Here is a 20,142-nt window from a genome sequence, read left to right on the forward strand (position 1 = left end):
TGTCTTGAATCCCTGGAAGGTGTTTTCCCCTATAACAGCCTCCAGAAGAGCGTTCCAGTTTTCCACCACTCTCTGGGTGAAGAAGAACTTCCTTACGTTCCTACGGAATCTATCCCCTTTTAGCTTCCGAGAGTGCCCTCTCATTCTCTCTACCTTGGACAGGGTGAACAACCTGTCCTTATCTACTAAGTCTATTCCCTTCAGTACCTTGAATGTTTCGATCATGTCCCCTCTCTGTCTCCTCTTTTCAAGGGCGCAGAGGCCCAGCTTCTCTAATCTCTCGCTGTACGGCAACTTCTCCAGCCCCTTAGTAATTTTAGTTGCTCTTCTCTGGATCCTTTCAAGTAGAACTGTGTCCTTCTTTATGTATGGTGACCAGTGCTTGGCGCAGTACTCCAGGTGAGGGTGCACCATGGCCCAGTACAGCGGCATGATAACCTTCTCCGATCTGTTTGTGATCCCCTTCTTTATCATTCCTAGCATTCTGTTTGCCCTTTTTGCCGCCACCGCCGCAGCACATTGCGCAGACGGCTTCATTGACTTGTCGACCAGTACTCCCAAGTCTCCTTCCTGGGGGGTCTCTCCAAGTACTGCACCGGACATCCTGTATTTTTCTATAAGATTTTTCTTACCAACATGCATCACCTTACACTTATTCATGTTAATCCTCATTTGCCATGTCGTGGCCCATTTCTTGAGCGTCTTTATGTCACGTTGCTGGTCTTCGCAATCCTCCTGCATCTTCACTACTTTGAATAACTTTCTATCATCTGCACATTTAATCACCTCACTCGTCATACCAATTTCCAGGTCTTTTATAAATATGTTGAAGAGCATGGGTCCAAGCACCTAACCCTGCGGCACTCCACTCGTGACACCTTTTCAGTCCGAGTATTGTCCATTTACCCCCACTCTCTGTTTCCTATCCCCCAAACAGTTTTTAATCCACGTGAGTATTTCACCCTCGATTCCATGGCTCGCAAGTTTTCAAAGTAGTCGTTCATGCGGGACCTTGTCGAATGCCTTCTGAAAATCCAGATATACAGTGTCGACCGGGTCACCCTTGTCTATCTGCCTGTTTACTCCCTTGAAGAAGTGCAGTAAGTTCATCAAGCAAGATCTTGCTTTGCTGAAGCCGTGTCTGAAGATTGTGTCTGTCAAGGTGATCAATGATGCGGACCTTTATCATCGGTCTGTAGTTTCCCGGATCTCCCTTCAAACCTTTCTTGAAGATCGGTGTAACATTCACCACTTTCCAGTCTTCCGGAATCCTTCCTGATTTGATCGACAGATTGGCTATTAGTTGGAGCAGTTCATTTATAACCCCTTTCAGTTCCTTGATTACCTTTGGATGGATGCCATCCGGTCCTGGCGATTTATCATTTTTAAGCCTATCAATCTACCTGCATACCTCTTCTAGACTGACTGTCAACCCTGTCAGTTTCCCATCTTCGTTTTCTGCGTATAGCCTGTCAGTTTCTGGTATGTTGTGTATATCCTCTTCAGTAAATACAGACGCAAAAAATGTGTTCAGTTTGTTGGCGATGGCTTTGTCCTCCTTTAGCGCTCCCTTTATTCCATGGTCATCCAACAGCCCCACCACTTCCTTCACAGGTCGTTTCCCCTTGATATATCGAAAGAACGGCTTGAAGTTTTTTGCATCCCTGGCTATTTTTTCCTCGTAGTCTCTTTTGGCCCCTCTTACCGCCTTATGGCACCTGCTATGATGTTGTTTGTGCTTATTCCAGTTTTTGACCTTTTCCATTCCTTAAACAAAGTTTTCTTGTCTCTGATCGCTTCTGTCACCTCTACAGTGAGCCACACTGGTTCCTTGTTCTTTTTCCTCTTGGATCCCTTGTCGATACGAGGTATATATAGATTTTGCGCCTCGATGACTGTGTCCTTAAAAAGGGACCATGCTTGCTCTAGCGTTTTTACAGTGCTTATCCTCTTCTTAATCTTCTTCCCCACCATGAGTCTCATCCCTTCGTAATTCCCTTTTCGGAAGTTCAGTGCCGTGGCCATCGTTTTGGATCAATGTTTTGCCCCTGTGTCCAGGTTGAAGCGGATCATATTGTGATCACTGCTTCCCAGCGTCCCTTCTACTTCTACACCTTGCGCCGGTCCTCGTAGTCCATTTAGAATTAAGTCCAGAATTGCATTTCCTCTCGTATTTTCCTTGACAAGTTTTTCCAGGAAGCAATCGCCTACAGCATCCTGTAAGTGGGAGTTGGTGTATAGAGGTGGGGGGATGTAGCTGAGGATGGGGAGTGAGTATGACCTTTTCAGATCATGATGCAGACTAGAGGATTCTCACCCAGATACCCCCGCCTCTCAGACTTGGCATCTCGTACGATCGGGAAAAAGAACCTAAGCCCCTATAGCCACATGTACTGCTCACCCCCAAATGCAGGATAGTCAAATCTCTTAGCAGAAAGAGACAGACCCTAATGGGTAGCGATGAATCATGGGCCAGAGTCTGGCTCCCGCAGCCGCTGCTTTGGACTCGGCTCTTGCTGTAATCCCTGGGATATATCCAGTTCAAACTGGGAGGCAGGAAAAGGGAAACAGGAAGACAAAGTACTGACGAGGATAAACCATACTTTACATGGTGTCAGAACGTGTGGGGAATTGACTGTAATATTATATACATGTGTGCATTTGAAAAAGAGCTGTGTTTTGGACAATCAGCAAAACAGGAAAACCATAAAAAGCTCTGATTACTTTGTGGAAAAGAAAGCTGTTCTGATGAGAGGCTCCCGAGGGTTCGCTGCTGGTAGACCAGATGGGTTGGAGAACAGCAATCCCCTCTAAATCCCTCGATCTGTGACCTTCAGCAAATCACTTAACCAAACTCTGCTTTTCTTCTCTTTGGCACGGCTTCTGGCATGATAGACTTTCATTCCTGATTATCCAGAGTGTTTCCTAGGGATGGGCTGCTGTATACAATGACAAGGGGAATTCCAGTGACCTATTCCAGGCCATCGCAAGTCATGAACAAACAAAAATGAGCAGGAACGACACAAAAATGTTTGCTTTTCGTGCGTTGATAGTCACGCACACGCTTTGGAAAGAAGGCTCAGTAGTTGCACGTTATTTTTCTGATAGTGAACCATTGTGTCTGCCAGGGCCACTGCGCCAGCACCGTTTCAGAAAGAGTGAGCCCTTTTTCCAAACTGGGTGCCCTCTTTCAAAAGAGTGCACACTCACATCCCCCAAAAAATCAGCACCAATCAGAATGGTGCTTAGCATGATACTATGACAGTCACTCGCCATGCACAAATTCACGCTTAGCGGTCGTATGCATCAGTAACACTTAGGTTCACCTATTTCGACCAATGATAACGAGTCCATACCTGCTGCTAAGTTGTGTGCGGAGAAGCCTTTTCTTTCTGGCTAACCTGGCTTGCCCAGAGAGGTCAGCACATATACAGACCAGACACAATTGCATATAAAGAGAATTTTTAGGGTCCTTTTACTAAGGCGTGCTAAAATGGCGAGCGCAACTTGTCATTGCCTCACGCAAAATAGCCAAACTGCTGCAAGCCCCAGTCTGTTTTCCCAAGGCCTGCCTCCGCCTATCTCTAGGGAAAACTTGAGAGATCCTCTTTCTCCCTCAGATATCTCTAGAATAAACCCAGCCTGGGTAGAAATACCTCTCTCTCTGTGACTCAACACTGACCTCCATGGCCCAGTGCATGCTGGGATCTGTAGTTCCACATTTGATAAGCACTTCCTGCTGCATGGGAGAGGGAAAACCCTTTAATTTGTTCTATACTAGAAGTAACGTGCACCACTTTCTAGAGTGCGTTTAGATTTTTTTGATTTTAAAATATTTTATTGGATTTTAACATAAGAAGTTGCCTCCACTGGGTCAGACCGAGGTCCATCTCGGTATTTATACATAATAAATGTATAAATAAAAGAAATCAAGGATATTTTACAGTTAACAATATCACTTACAATCAATGACAAATAATCAAAAACAAGGATATACAATTAAAATGGTCCTTACAATCAAATCATAGATGCAACGGGGAATAACAGCCCCGAAGTCCTTTCAATTTCTATGGGCTTCGGAGCCGTTACCGTGGCTTTGTAAAACAGGCCCTAAGGCATCTATGGTTTCAATTCCAAGTTTGAATAACGTGATTTATTCACAGACGGTTATAAAAGCTCCATATAGACCAGCTATCAGATCAAATTTTGATGATAAAAACCTACTAAGTTTATTTCTTTATATAATATATTGTTCATAATAAAACTAGTGGGAAAATATTAGATTAAAAAGAAAAATTTTCTATTGGATTTGAAGCTTTTGTTAACAAGGGAGTTGCCCACCCGAAAGACCCATTTAACTGCTGAGCTGACTTCCAATGAGAAAGCTATTAATATATCAAATAATTTGGACTGCCATTTATTCAAATCATCAGGCAAAGAGAACTGGGAAGAAATTGGTAACACAGAAGAAATGTTTTTCCAAACTGATCCCCAGAATGGCTGAATAATTGGGCATATGTTTTAGCTCACCTAAATTAATGCCAACATATGTTAGAGTCTGCTAAATGAGCTCGATGCAATTGATTTGGGGTCCAATATGCTTTATTAAATAGAAAATATAGTGATTGCATTAAACTAGTAGACAGTGTGGGGCGCTGTGAAAACTCGAAAAAATAAAACCATTGCTCTTCAGGACTGAGAAGTCCATCTACGTTTCATGCACTTATTTTGGGATAAAGATGACGAGATAAAAAACTTGTAACACAGCGAGGTCGTATGACCCCGAATAGCACCTATTTGACAAAATTCCCAAAACTTTGAAGGCCACTCCAATTTTTTTAACAATGATGTAACTGAAAACATCTATAAAATTCAGTAGAAGAAAGGCTAAATTTAGATTGCAGTTCACTGGCTACCGTTCACTGGCTACTTCACTGGCTACCGTTCGAAGCAAGGATCATCTTCAAATTCGCCTGCCTCTGCTTCAAAACCCTAACTGGCTCAGCCCCGATATATCTTTCACGCCACTTCACCTTCCCAGGCTCTAACCGTACACGCAATGCACACCTGTTTGCCTACCCCTCCCCAAAAGGATGCATCCACAAAAGATTCTTCGATAAAACCCTCTCTTTCCAAGCTGGCAAATGGAATGACTGCCTGTCCACTCTCATCTCTCTTGCCCCAACTTATCAATCCTTCAGGAAATCTCTAAAAACATACCTCTTTGATAAATTCCTCTAACCCCCGTCCCCCCGACCAAACTAATAATCCCTTGCCTCCCTCCCTACCCTTCCCCTCCCCCCATGCAACAATTATTGGATCATTTTGTAATTGTCACTGGTTTATACCATATAATTGTTAACTAATTCTCTGCACCTACATTGTATAAATCGCTCTGAACTGTTTTTCGATATGCTGTAACCTCGATGTAACTTCGCTATAACTAAGCTGTAACTTCGCTGTAAATGTACAGTCTCTTATCCTGTAAACCGCTCTGAACTGTTTTGTGGTATTGCGGTATAAAAAATAAAGTTATTATTATTATTATTATTATTATTCTTGAATGCATTTAGAAAGTTCTGTGCATAACTTCTAATTAGTGGCAATTAGGGCTGATTATTAGGTGATGCCAATTGGCTTCTTAAACAACTGAGGGGTCCTTTTTCAAAGCCGCGCTAGTGGTCTACCGCCTGCTCAAAAGGAGGCGGTAGCGGCTAGCGTGTGCGGCAATTTAACGCACGCTATTCCAGACGTTAAGGCCCTAAGTTGCACACACAGACAACTTAAGACCCCATTTACAGAATTTGGGCCTCAAAGACTTTGTTCCCAGGATGAAAAATATGGCCAACGAAAATGATGCCAATGAATTTTCGCTGAGATGACTTGCTCATCCCTAGCTTTTCTCTTATTTTGCATCTTGACTCCTCCCCTCCCTCCATCTTTCAGCTCCAGAAGCCAGGTGCCACGGCTCCTTCCGGAACCCGGCTAACCTGGACCCTATGCAGGTCATTTTAGGAGCATTTGCATGTGGGAATAGTAGCATTTACTGCTTGAGAGAGACTGTGTACACGTGTAGCTCCCTGGGACTCAGAGGTTTCAAGGTGACATGCATGGACATAGCTTGAGCAGGATGAAACCTTAACCATATATTCCTCATCTTACAATGGGAATACAAATGCTTTCAAACAAATTTCACCAGCTCAGAAGCATGCACAGATTTGCAAAGTGCTCATTTCAACCAGAGCTGAACTCAAGGGAATAATCCTCCTTATCTCTCTGTTATTTTTATTTTTCCTTCTAAATTTAAAAGAAAAAATGCTGCTTTACTGCTTAATTCCAGCACTTTTTTGTTTAGATTTGTAAGGAGTGTCATCATCGTGGGCTTGTGTTGAGATGTGCTATTGTAGCATATGTCCCATTATTGAAGTGAGACCTAGTAACTGACAGCTGGGGTTAAAGCTGAAATAACATGTCTTAACGATGGCTCACGTTGATAATTTCCCCCTTAATTAAAGAAAAATGAAATGTCTTTAGAATGAAATCACTGCTTTAGGTATAATAAAAGTGACCGACTACTACGGCAATCAAGCCATTGTGACATCACCGATGAGGTTGGCTCTTATTGGTGGACTAAGGCATTGTGACATCACTGATGAGGTTGGCCCTTATTGGTGGAATGAGGCATTATGACATCACAATCTCAGCTCTGCTTCCCAAAGACTGAAACCCTTCACACTAGGGGGGGAAGTTAACAATGTAGGCTACTGGGAGGAGTGGCCTAGTGGTTAGAGCATCTGCCTCAGTACGCTCAGGCTGCGAGTTCAATTCCCACTGCAGTTGCTGGTGACACTGGGCAAGTCACTTAACTCTTCATTGCGCTAAGTACACTGATTGTGTAAACTGCGCAGAAAAAGCAGTAGATCAAGTCCCAGGCCCTTTATGTTAAGCTGGGTTATTTTACCACTAATTCATGCTACTTATGTGTAACTAAGGGCTCCTTTTACGAAGCTGCGCTAGTGATTTAACGTGTTATAGCGTGTGCTAAACTGCCGGCTGCGCTAACCGCTACCGCCTCCTCTTGAGCAGTCGGTAGATTTTTGGCTAGTGCGGGGGTTAGCACATGATAAAAAGTCACTAACCCGGCTTCGTTAAAGGAGCCCTAAGGTTAATAGGAAAATAGAAGACCTAATCTGGAAACATAATTATGTGCAATTGCATCTATGATTTACTGTAAAACACCTGGAGCATAAAACTGAAGTAGTATGATATAAATAAACTCTTGTGCTCGGTACAGCAACAAATGCGGGCTGACAATTGTGGCCCGGGAATCCGGAAGGCCCTGATTTGCTGAGACTCCTCAGGCCCCGTCCATTGGGTGGGGCTTGAGGAGTTTCAGCAAATCAGGGCCTTCGTGTTAGGGTGAGGTTTATATCATGACGAGGATTCCCATAATCATGATATAAACCTTACCCTAACACTAGAATCGACAAAATAGACAAAATAGAGCAGGAAAAAAAATGATTTACAATGTCCAATGTGACACGGACAAGAGGACATGGACTGAAGCTAAGGGGGGACAAGTCCAGGACAAATATCAGGAAGTTCTGCTTCACGCAACGAGTGGTGGACACCTGGAATGCTCTCCCAGAGGAGGCTATTGTGGAATCGACCGTCCTAGGATTCAAAAGCAAACTAGATGCACATCTCCTTACGAGAGGCATAGAGGGATATGGGTGACTAAAATTACACCTGGTGTACACCTGGCTAGGCCTCCGCATGTGCGGATGGCCGGACTTGATGGACCAAAAGTCTGATCCGGAGATGGCGTTTCTTATGTTCTTATGAATAGCAAGATTCTGGAATCCAGAGAGTAGCAACATTCCAGAGCTGAGATTGTGACATGGACAAGAGGACATGGACTGAAGCTAAGGGGGGACAAGTCCAGGACAAATATCAGGAAGTTCTGCTTCACGCAACGAGTGGTGGACACCTGGAATGCTCTCCCAGAGGAGGTTATTGCGGAATCCACTGTTCTAGGATTTAAAAGCAAACTAGATGCACATCTCCTTACGAAAGGCATAGAGGGATATGGGTGATTAAAATTACGCCAGGTGTACACCTGGCTGGGCCTCCGCGTGTGCGGATCGCCGGACTTGATGGACCGAAGGTCTGATCCAGAGATGGTAGTAATTATGTTCTTTTAATGCCTCATTACACAGTACCTTAGAGCCAACCTCATCAGTGATGTTCCAATGGAGTAGCAACATTCCAGAATCCCAAAGAGTAACAAAAGATTCTAGAACCCCAAAGAGTAACAACATTCCAGAGCTGAGATTGTGACACGGACAAGAGGACACAGACTGAAGCTGAAGGGGGACAAGTCCAGGACAAATGTCAGGAAGTTCTGCTTCACGCAGCGAGTGGTGGACACCTGGAATGCTCTCCCAGAGGAGGTTATTGCGCAATCCACCGTTCTAGGATTTAAGGGTAAGTTAGATGTACATCTCCTTATGAGAAGCTTAGAGCGATATGGGGACCAAAACTATGCCAGGGTACACCTTGCGGGATCGCCAGACTTGATGGACCTAGGGTCTGTTCCGGAGATGGCACTTCTTATGTTCTTATGTAAGTGAATATTTAAAGTGTAGTGGGGGGTCCTCCCACACCCCTCACACCTTCTTAGAGCGATATGGGGACCAAAACTATGCCAGGGTACACCTTGCGGGATCGCCAGACTTGATGGACCTAGGGTCTGTTCCGGAGATGGCACTTCTTATGTTCTTATGTAAGTGAATATTTAAAGTGTAGTGGGGGGTCCTCCCACACCCCTCAAAAAAGAGGGATACTTTGTAACCTTCAAAAAGACAAAACAGTATCCACTGCCGCACTTGTCCTGTGCTCATTTGACGGGTCACCGTTGTGCTGTACTATTTTTAAGTGGTGCTTTAGAAAGGAGGTCAGAATCGAAACAGAGATCTCCAGTGTTGGGCAGAGTTTTTATTACTGCAGTTCCCACAGGCGTTTTGCAGGGGAGTTGTGATTTCTGCTGAGAACTCTGAAATGCCACCACTTCAACAGATGAGCAATTCCTCCATACTTTACGCCATCTCTTTTTTTTTTCTAGGAGAAATTATTTAAAAAGCCGCGGTAAGACTTCAGCATGAAAAATGTGTGATATTAGTATATGGCTCCCATGGCTGAAAATAAGATATGCAGGAAATAATGTGTGCTTTTCACATTATAATCTCCCTGCAGCTTCGTAAATCAGCCTCATAGAGAAAAGAATGTAGGTAATGTCTTAGATCTGCTGGAAATCCCTTAACCAGACACTGAAGCATGTATGTAACAAGAGAGCAACCAGGAATAACTTCATTTGGATTATAGAAGACCCTGGCCAGACGGATTGACATCTGAATTTTAGAAATTCTTTCCTGATATTAAGCCAGTTCTAATCAAAATGTGCAATAAAGGATTACCTGGGATAGGACTCCCTCCTCTCCTTTATGACCTGGTGACCCTTTGCTGTACAAACTGGGATACTCAGAAGCCCGGGACAATAATTACCAAACGTGATATACTGACAACAGTTTCATCTACTTAATAGAAAGTCAGCCGCTTGCTGGGTTACGGTCCTTGCTTGTACAGCTAGAAATAACATTCAGAGCAGTGACCCGAAGAAGGGGCAGAGTTTGTGCATTAACTTAGTCCTAGAAAAAGGTTTCTCCTGCAACTTACAAGTTCGATCTTTTATTTCTGAATAAGGAAAGGTGTGCCTCAAGCATTATCCCTGGACACATACTCTAAATACCAAGATGTACGATTAAGGAAGAAAAAAGGGTCGTGAAGATGGAGGCTGCAAAGCATTAATGTGTAGGCCAAGGTTTTGCCGCTGGTTGAGATTAAGGGCCACTTCTACTAAACTGCGCGGGGAGCCGCGCTGAATGACCCTCGCTGCTCCCGATGCTCATAAGAACTCTATGAACATTGGGAGCAGCATGGGCCATTCAGCGCGGCTCCCTGCGCTAAACCACTAGCGCGGTTTAGTAGAAGAGGGGGTACGTTTCCAAGTTTATTTAAAATTTTCTATTCTGCCCTAGGGGGAATCTTCAGGGCAGTTTATAGTCTAAAACAGATTTTAATAACAATGCATTGTAAATAATAATAAAAGCAACATAAAATGTAAAATTAAGGTTCAGGGTATGTAACAAATGCAAAATATCTGTGCCATTGAAAAAAAAAAGAAAAACAAAACAGGCAGACCTGTAGGTAACACAGCTAGACCTGTTGGTTTTTTCTGATAGCTAAAACCCTGGTTTTTGGGGTTGTGTTTTTTGTTTTTTTTTTGCATAGCCAAGTGATGTTAGTGCATCAATCACTTGGGCTATTTTGCATGAGGTTTTAGCTCATTTGCATGGCCAGATTGTAAAACGGGCAATCGAGGGGAAAAAAACATGCGGGACGGTAAAAGCGATCGTCGCTATGGCTGTGAAAACAGCTTTAGCGACAATCGCTGACTTCAGTGCATTTAGCCTATTTTTTCAGCTGCTAGCGACAGGCAAGTTCCCCCGATAGCAAAACACAACACCCCATTGTCAGGACAGTAGGCGGAGGAGTCCCGCTCAGTTTAGAGAGAACCGATGTGGGTATGTGGGGTTGTGAGCAGGTGGGCAGACGCATGTTATCTCGAAGCAAGAAATGCCTATTGTGAACTGGTGTGAGTTGGTTTATTATTAAGGTTTATTTCCTGCTGTTTGGAAGAAATTCACCCAAGGCGGAGTACAGTAAGAATAATCCAGACATTAGGCAATAGTTAAAATATTCAAATACAGTAAAACCTTGGATTGCAAGTAACTTGGTTTGCAAGTGTTTTGCAAGACAAGCAAAACATTTTATTAAATTTTGACTTGATATAAAAGCAAAGTCTTGCAATACGAGTACATACAGTATACACACATCACAACTGAGCCGATGGGTCTTCTCTCTCTGACACTGCAAGAGTGTAGTGACTGTTCTAAACGAGTGAGGTCTTGCAATACGAGTACATGCGGTATACACGCGTCACATCATCACAACTGAGCCAATAGTTCTTCTCTCTCTGACGCTGTGGGAGTGCAGTGACCGTTCTAAACAAGCGAGGTCTTGCAATACGAGTACGTATAGTATTTTGTATTAAAGTTTTTGGGTTGTGGAATGAATCCGTCTGAGTTTCCATTATTTCCTATGGGGAAATTCGCTTTGATATACGGAACGAATTATGCTCGCAAAGCAAGGTTTTACTGTAACTAAACATTGTCTTTATGGCGTCGTACACAGCTTACAATATCAACACAACACACATTGAAACATCAGAACAAAGAGATGGATACGACAGAGGAACAGATGTTCGATTGATTTTGAATAATTGGCCTTCAAAAATCACACAACAGTGAAGAATAGGAAATGAAACATCCACAGCCATTCAGGGCTCCTTTTACGAAGCCATGCTAGCGGTCTTAGTGCGCGCACCGGATTAGCGTGCTCAAAAGGAGGCGGTAGCGGCTAGCACACACGGCAATTTAACACGTGTTATTCCGCACGTTAAGGCCTTAGCCCTCAATGTTGTATACTGCGGGGGGAATTACATTATTACTAACTAGGTCTCATTGCATAAAAAAGCCCAAGTTAGTGGTAAAATAACCCATCTTAACAGTGGTCCACGTTGATAACTAGATCTATAAATAACCCTATTCAGCCACTATGCATATAAATTAGGTAGCCCTATGCAAATCACAGGTGGGATGACAGAGACAAAACCTCAAAGCTGAGGAAATAGGGCTTCTTCGGAAAATTGTCTGCATCAGGAAACCCTCGTGTCAAACACAAGGTTATTTCAGCAGCAGAATAAAACCGCAATATCAAAGGCACTGTCATGATGCCTCTCACACAGCATTGCAGCAAGCAGTGGCCTAGTAAGGGGTGTGTGCTCTGTTCTGGGCACCGTGTTGGTTGGGGCGCCAGTCTTCCCCTCACCATGCTCCCCCTTCCCTTCCCCCCGTACTTCTGGTTGTTCACTGCCACAAGCAAAAACTTCAACGTGCTCTTTGCGACTGCAAATTGCCTCCCACTGATGTCACTTTCATGTGCCATGCATAGGAAGTTGACATCCGAAGGAGAGCTGGCGGGGTCGTAAGGAGCACGTTGAAGTTCTTCTTGCTCACGATGGTGAACAAGCAGAGGTATGAGGGAAGGGGGGGCGGGGCGGGCACATCTGCGGTGGGGGGGGGGGCAGAGTCAAAGGCCCCGGGCGCCTCTCACTCTCAGGACGCCACTGACAGCATGAGTCACCCTATTTAATAAACCCCCCAAAAGGGTTACTTTACCTGCTATGCCATGGCTTCAGCTACAATATAGTATTTACATAGTAATGAGCTGCTTTACATACATTTACGTGTTTTGCAACTCATTATTATGTACCCTTCATTGACTTAACGCTGCGTAAGGCAACCCAGCCTGTGTTAGTGCCTTCTAAATCACATTCAGGGATAAATGATGTATTTATTGATTCCCCCCTCCCCTTTTACCCTCAAGCTCATGTCCGTATTTGTAATTTGTCTTTTTAATGTTCACTCTTTCCCCCACCCTTAATAATTATTTTAACCTTTCATTTTTTTAGTATTATAAACCAGCTAGATGCATGTCGATGGTCGGTGTATTAATATTAATAAAACTTGAAACTTGGATTACTCCTTAACCCAGTTGAGAACTTACCTCCTGATGGCCTAATTCTATTTATGGCATTCAAAATTGCGCACGGAGATTTGGGCACATGCCCAATTTTCACATTTAATGGGATTGAATAACGAGCCAATTAGAGTGGATATTGAGATGCTAGAAATCAATTATCAGCGCTAATTAAAATTTGCAAGAGCATTTTTCAAATTTATGAATTATTCAAATACAATAACCACATAACATTGTGACACAAGAAATTCAGAGGGAACAAAAGCAATGCATATCTTCGTACTTATAAGAAAAGAAAAGCATTCGAGAAATAAACAGTCTTCACTGGGAATAATAAGAGAGGCAAGAAATGAGGACATATTACAGAATGAAATTACTCAAAAGGAGATGCTCGTGATCTCCAGCCAGCCTACACAGTGGTGTTCTTAGACATCGTACAGTTATATTGAATTCTTCCTCAGCCATAATAAACTCTAACTGTTGGGTTTGCCAGCATAATTTGTTCCGAAAACATGCTTGTAATCCAAAACACTCGTACATCAAAGCAAATTTCTCCATAAGAAATAATGGGAACTCCACAACCCCAAAACACTTGCATTGCACGACTGTGCTTGTTTACAATAGTCACTAAACTCCTGCAGTGTCAGAGAGAGAGAGAGAGAAGGACCATGGGCTCAGTTGTGATGTGTGTATACCATATGTACCTGTATTGCACGACCTTGCTCGTATATCAGGTTAAAATTTAATCAAATGTTTTGCTTGTCTTGCAAAACATTTGCATACCAAGTTACTTGCAATCCAAGGTTTTAATGTAATTCCTTGCCTGAAAGCCAACAATTCATGTCGTGGGAACCACAGGCAAAATGTAGCTCCAAGGACCAGAGTCCAGGCAGGCAAACCCGGGAACTCCTGATGTCTTTTGGGGTTAATCTTGATAAATTCTAACTTTTGCAGCCAAAATCAGAGAATTGATAAAATGGAAGTATAAATGTAGCACAGCATTCCTGTCATGCTCAAAGATCCCTAGTCATGTAGCCCTCTGGGTTCTAACATCTAAAGATGATTCCCCAAAATCGGTTAGGCTCATCATTTAGGGGATCCGATAGTAACTTTCACATTTCTGCCAAATATTCCTTAACCATATTACATTACATTAGTGATTTCTATTCCGCTTGTGCCTTGCGGTTCTAAGCGGATTACAAATTAGAAGTCTGGTCATTTCCAGTAGAATTATAAAGTAAAGAGTAAGTATATAATAGGTTACTGTGATGAATAATAGTACAATCGGGATACAGTAGTGAGTTGTACAGTGTTGAAGGTGTTGCTGTGGTGGTGGTGGTGGTGTTCATGAGAGTATTTTCTAGTGCTATAGTGAGGTTAAAATGATGGGAAGTGTTTTTTGAAGAGATGAGTTTTGATTTCTTTTCGGAATACTTTAATGTCTGTTGTTTTGATCAGTAGATTGGAGATGGTAGTGTCAATCTTCGCTGCCTGTGTCGCCAAAAGGCTGTCGTATGGTTTCTTGCGTCTGGTACCATTGAGAGGGGGGTAGTTGAATAGGCTCCGAGTTCTCCTTATTCTGGGTGAGAGGTTACGGTATAGTCGGTTGTTTAGGTAGCTGGGTGCTGTTCCATGGGTTACTTTATATATAGTAGGCAGTAGAATTTGAACTGGGATCTTGCTTTTATTGGTAGCCAGTGTGAGTTTAAGTAAGCATTGGTGATGTGATCATATTTGCCGAGGGAGTAGATGAGTCTGAGGGCCGTGTTCTGAACGGTCTGTAGTTGTTTTATTATGTAGTTTGGGCATGATAGGTAGAGGCTGTTGCAGTAGTCTACAATACTTAGTACAAGGGATTGTACTAAAATCTTGTATTGATCTTTGTTGAAGAATTTTCTTATTTTTCTTAGGTTTCGCATTGTGAAGAATGCTTTTTGGATGATTTTGTGGATTTGAGTCTGCATTGTGCAATTTCTGTCTAGTTGTATTCCCAGAATCTTAAGTGTGCTTTGCATTGGGTACTTGATTGTGTTTAATTCAAGTTCTAAGGATGAGATCAAAAGCTCAGCAGGTTCTTCCTCAGTTGGTTTTCCATCAACTCCAATCTTTTATTCACATAATTCCTCTGTTTAATCAGGGCCTCAGTCGCTGATTGAATATCCGTTAGCTTAGACTCCAAAGAACTTAAAGCTCCAGTGTGTTGTTCCAACATCTGAATGTGAACCAGTGACATAGTACGGGGGGAGGGATCAGTCCACCCTGGTGCCGGTACCCCTCCTCCTCTCTGCCCCCACGTCTCTTCCTATTCGTTCCCTCCATGCATGCGTCCCTTCCCTTCCCCCAAGCCTCTAGTTGAAGTTGTCCCTAGCAGTCAACAATGTGCTCTTCGTGACCCCATCGGCTCTCCCACTGATGTCACATGAGAAATGATGTTAGCAAGGGTTCTTTGCTTGGCTTTTTCCCCCTCTCTCTGCTTATTTTAGTATTTTATTTGGGGTTGTTCAGGGTTGTGGGAGGCTTCCTTTAGATTTTTCGTAGTGATGTTTTATTGTTCTGTTGTATTTTGTATGTGGCTATGTTCCCCGTTTAGATTTGTGGATAAGTGGGTTACAAATACTTTTCAATAAATAAATGTGCAGTTTTATAGAATCAAGGAGATCCATGTGTAATTTAGGTGCCGATTCCAGTACCAAATGCAATGCTCTAAATTCTATAAACTCTGAGCATCGTTTGCAAAATAGCACAGTGTATCAGAGGCAAGATCCAAGGTTAAAAGGTGAGACAGTGCAAATGGATAACATCTAGACTAGGGATGTCAAAGTCCCTCCTCAAGGGCCTCAATCCAGTCGGGCTTTCAAGATTTCCCCAATGAATATGCATGAGATCTATTAGCGTACAATGAAAACAGTGCATGCAACTAGATCTCATGCATATTCAATCCTGAAAAACCAACTGGATTGCAGCCCTTGAGGAGGGAGTTTGCCACCCCTGATCTAGACGGTGTGAACTTGTGACCAAGGGAGTTTCAAAAGGCTCATGTGCCTGGGTATTCATGGGAACCATAGACTATGGCACCTCTGAAACCGCCAAGTGCTCAGAACAGCAGTTCCAGCAGTTTCCAGAAGCCTAAGCAAAATCTATAGAGTAGCCAAGTCAACTCTTGGTCTTCCTGGAAGGTGGGCTCAGTCCAGAGGAGATTTGAGGACTGGATTTGGGCGGGAAATTTGTCTTTTGGCAGAACCCACCAACCGACCTCTAGGTAATGTTTATGTTTATAAAAATTTGGTATCTCGCAGTTTACAAGAGATCATTGCAGCTTACAAAACACTAGAAAATCAGTTAAAACAAGAAAAGAACACCATTATCAATAGGAAAGACCTAATCTAAATACAGCGGTCTTCTCAAGTCCACTGATTATAATTATTTATTTTTAAAATGTATATACCATCTACAACTAGGCTGTTCACAGAGTACGGACATAAAAACTCCGCCCCATTTTGGAGTGTTTTTTCCAGAAATTGTTTTTGCTTGTCAAGAGAGAGAAGAGTAAAGTTCCTGTTTGGAGTTATAACACTGGTGTGGACTTCCTTTATTTCTGAGAGAAAGGAGAGAGCGGATTGTCTGTGGCTTACTTGCTGTGGGACTCCAGCTGACAAGTTGGTCCCAGCTCTGATCCTAACACAAATAGCTTTGTAAGTCCCTTGACAGCATCTAGGTAAACAAAAAAAAAAAGGGATTAGAAGTGACTACCTTTCAAAACCCACAGGAGGCTGTTGGGATTGGGAAGAAACAGGGCTGTAAGCAAGTAAATAATAGTGTTGATTCCTGTGGGTACCGGCGGGATTGGAGGAGATTAATTGTGGGGATGGAATGACTCCTAGTGGGTAGAGGTTAGATTCCACTGGGGATGGGCGACTTTTCTGACCCCCATGCAACTCTGTACTCACTATAGCTTCATAGCAGCTCTGGGTGTGCCTGGAAACTTGACTTTGACTTACCATGTGACCCTGAGCTCAACGGGGAGCTCCGCAATCTCTCTCTTCCCCTACCCTTTCTTCATAATATTTTCTGTTAAATAATAAGTTTCAAATCTTTGGTGTCTCAGCCTTGATTTTCCAACTCTGCATTGAATTCTTATCCTCTGGCCTTGTCTCTCTGCATTTTAATCTTTTCTACATTACATTACACTGATGTCTTCTATCCTGCCAATACCTTTCAGTTCTAGGCAGTTTACAACAAGAAATTAGCCTGGGCATTCGCAGGGAGATTCCAAGGTTGATAGCTATAGTATGCGTTGGGATCTGGGAAGGGTCGATACGATTTGGTTAGATCAGGGGTGTCCAATGTCGGTCCTCGAGGGCCGCAATCCAGTCGGGTTTTCAGGATTTCCCCAATGAATATGCATGAGATCTATTAGCATACAATGAAAGCAGTGCATGCAAATAGACCTCATGTATATTCATTGGGGAAATCCTGAAAATCCGACTGGACTGCGGCCCTCGAGGACTGACATTGGACACTCCTGGGTTAGATCATTTGACAAATTTCTTGAATAGTATGGTTTTCAGTTCTTTCCTGAATGTATCTCTCCGGTACATTCTTTCTCTTCTGATTTAGCGCCTTTGAATTTTTCTTATAGCGATACTTTCTCTTACTTCTTTTTCCATCCGTAGCTGGTTTGGACAAGTTCCTGGAGGAAAAGTCCATAGTCTGTTATTGAGAAAGACATGGAGGAAACCACTGCTTCCCTGGATCGGTAGCATGGAATATTGCTACTCCTTGGGTTTTGGCCAGGTACTAGTGACCTGGATTGGCCACCGTGAGAACGGACCATTGGTCTGACCTAATAAGGCTATTCTTATGTTCTTTGTTTTCTCTCCCTATTCTTCTTTTTTTTCCCCACCATTCCTCCACCTCTCTCTCTCCTCCACGCCTCATTCCTTTCCTCTTACCTCATGCCTCTCCATGCTACAGTCCAGGCTCTTCTCCAAGTCCACCTCTTGCCATCTCCTTTTCTGGGACTGAAATTCTGGTGATGCCGCTGGTGTCCACAGATGTATAATTTATGCTCATTCAACTTTTCTTGTATCTCTGTTTTTTGTTGTTTTTTTTTTTTTCAAATAACTCAGAGCAGAGACCTATGTTAGGTGTTCTCTACTCTCTTTCCCTCCCAACTGCATTCACTTACTCTCCCACCTATTGCATTATCCTCTTTTCCCCCATCCCCCTTACAGTTTCCACCTTCTTTTTGCTGTCTCCCTCCACCCCATCAAATGTTCTCTTACCTTTTTCTGTGGCTTGGCTCGGTCTTCCAGCTCCATTTCTTGTGCTGATGTGGGTTTAGTCCCTGCTGACACGGTGCTTACTCTACCCTGCCACCTGAAACACCTGTTCCTAGCCACATGCCATCTTCTCAGTGGTACGGAGCTGCATTTGCCACCATTTTCCCCCTTCAGGATGGGACTTGATGGCGGTCACACATGCACACAATTAGCTGGCTGTGTTGTTGTGTATGTAAATTGAATTCTTTGTGATTCCAGCATCTCAAACTTTTTATTCAATCAGGATCAACCTGTGAAGCTTTTAGGGGGAAAAAAAATCCATAAAAATCACAATGTCAAGAGTGCGAGCAGGCTGAGAGGAGAACAGAAGCTTTCTCCAGAGGAGCCATTAACCAGGAACTTGGAGACCACCTGAGCCCCTTCCCCACTGAAAGGCATTAAGAGTTGGCATAGGATCAGCTTCAGCAGGACCTGCAGAACTTTGCACTCAAAGTATTAGCAATAGTTAGCTTAAAATGTAACAATGGAAGAAGGAAGGCGAACTGGGGCTACAGAGAGCAAATGGACAAGACATGAGTTTGCTTGACATGGAGCTCTGAATAAAGCGGCTTAGCCGATGGCCTCCCACCGCTTCCAGTTGTTATAATTTAGCTACATTCCTTCCACAGGTTGGTAGCTTCATGTTTTTAATTTGGGGGAATATAATAATAATAATAATTTTTATTTTTATATACCACCAAAGCCATAATAGTTCAAGGCGGTTTACAACAAGAAGAGCTGGACAGTCAGCGAAAAAATAGCAATGAAGTCATTGGTTACATAAAGTCACAATGTGGGGATATCGAGTACATGTGAAAGAGTACAGGGGAAGCTTTCGAACAGTGGTGAGCACTAGAGCGGCTCTTCCAGTAAAATGTCCCAGTATTTGGAAGTTGGGCGACAACATGAATCTGAAAATGAGAAAATCATAATACAAACGCACATGGATTTCCCAAGGAAATCATTCACACACACACCCTTTTACTAAGCCGTAGCGACGGTAGTGGCAGTAACAGCTCCAACGCTCCTAGGAATTCTACCAGCTCTGGAGCAGTTCCCGCAGCTGCTGGTGCTAAAAAGTGTGCGACGGGTTTGTAAAAGAACATAAGAAGTTGCCTCCACTGGGTCAGACCGGAGGTCCATCTCGCCCAGCGGCCCGCTCCCGCGGCGGCCCACCAGGTCCTTGACCTGTGAAGTGAATTCTTGACCTTTATAATCTACCTCTAAAAGGCGGGGACTGTGACATAGGGAGCAATGTTCAGCCAGCAGCTTTTTAAGTGCTGATTCCCACTGGCTAAATTGGACTTGGGTTTTCAATGCAAGACCCCACCTAGTCACCGGCTTTGAACATCCAGGTCTTTACTGCTATGGGTCCCAATCCCAGATGCTGATACCTGCAGACCTAAATGGGCAAATATAAGACTGGTTCCTCTGCGGTCCTACCAGGACTGAATTGTGTTAGTGCCCGTATAACGTCCAGGCTCACCCCACTCTGGGCCCCAGCATTGTCCAGATTGTGCGGAGGCAGTCAACCGCATTACCCATCCAGCCCAGTAGTGGCATAGTAAAAGTGTGCCCTCCCCTGCCCTCTTCCCCCCCCCCGTTCCCTTTCTCCGTCGTGAGCAGCTATCCCACGTCAGTGTCCACTCGCCCTTTGATATAACTTCCTAGGTGCGGGTACCGGAAGTGATGTCAGAGAGAGTGCCGATGTCAACACAGGCAGCAACCTTGCACCGGGGAAGTAAACCAAAGGCACGGGGAAGGCAAGGAGAGGAGGAGGGGTGCCACGCCCTTAGGAAGAAGGCGCCTGGGGTGAAGCGCCTCCAATATCCCCTTCCACACCCCCCTCACTATGCCACTGCAGTCCAGCGTGGTTGAATATCAACTTCATAGTCTCTGCCATCTTTTTCTGTTATTAGGCAACAACGGTATCAAGTGACATGGTCTCACTAAAAGGACATTTCTGATCAATCACTGCATTACAATGTCCAAAATCTCATTCTCATCCAAAGCGTCACATATGAACAAATTAGTGGTCAAACAGATTTATTTAGATTTCTCTACTGCTCTCCCAGGAGAGCTCAGGATGGCTTACATGACT

Source organism: Geotrypetes seraphini, chromosome 5, assembly GCF_902459505.1.
Source record: "Geotrypetes seraphini chromosome 5, aGeoSer1.1, whole genome shotgun sequence".
NCBI classification, from domain to species: Eukaryota; Metazoa; Chordata; class Amphibia; order Gymnophiona; family Dermophiidae; genus Geotrypetes; species Geotrypetes seraphini.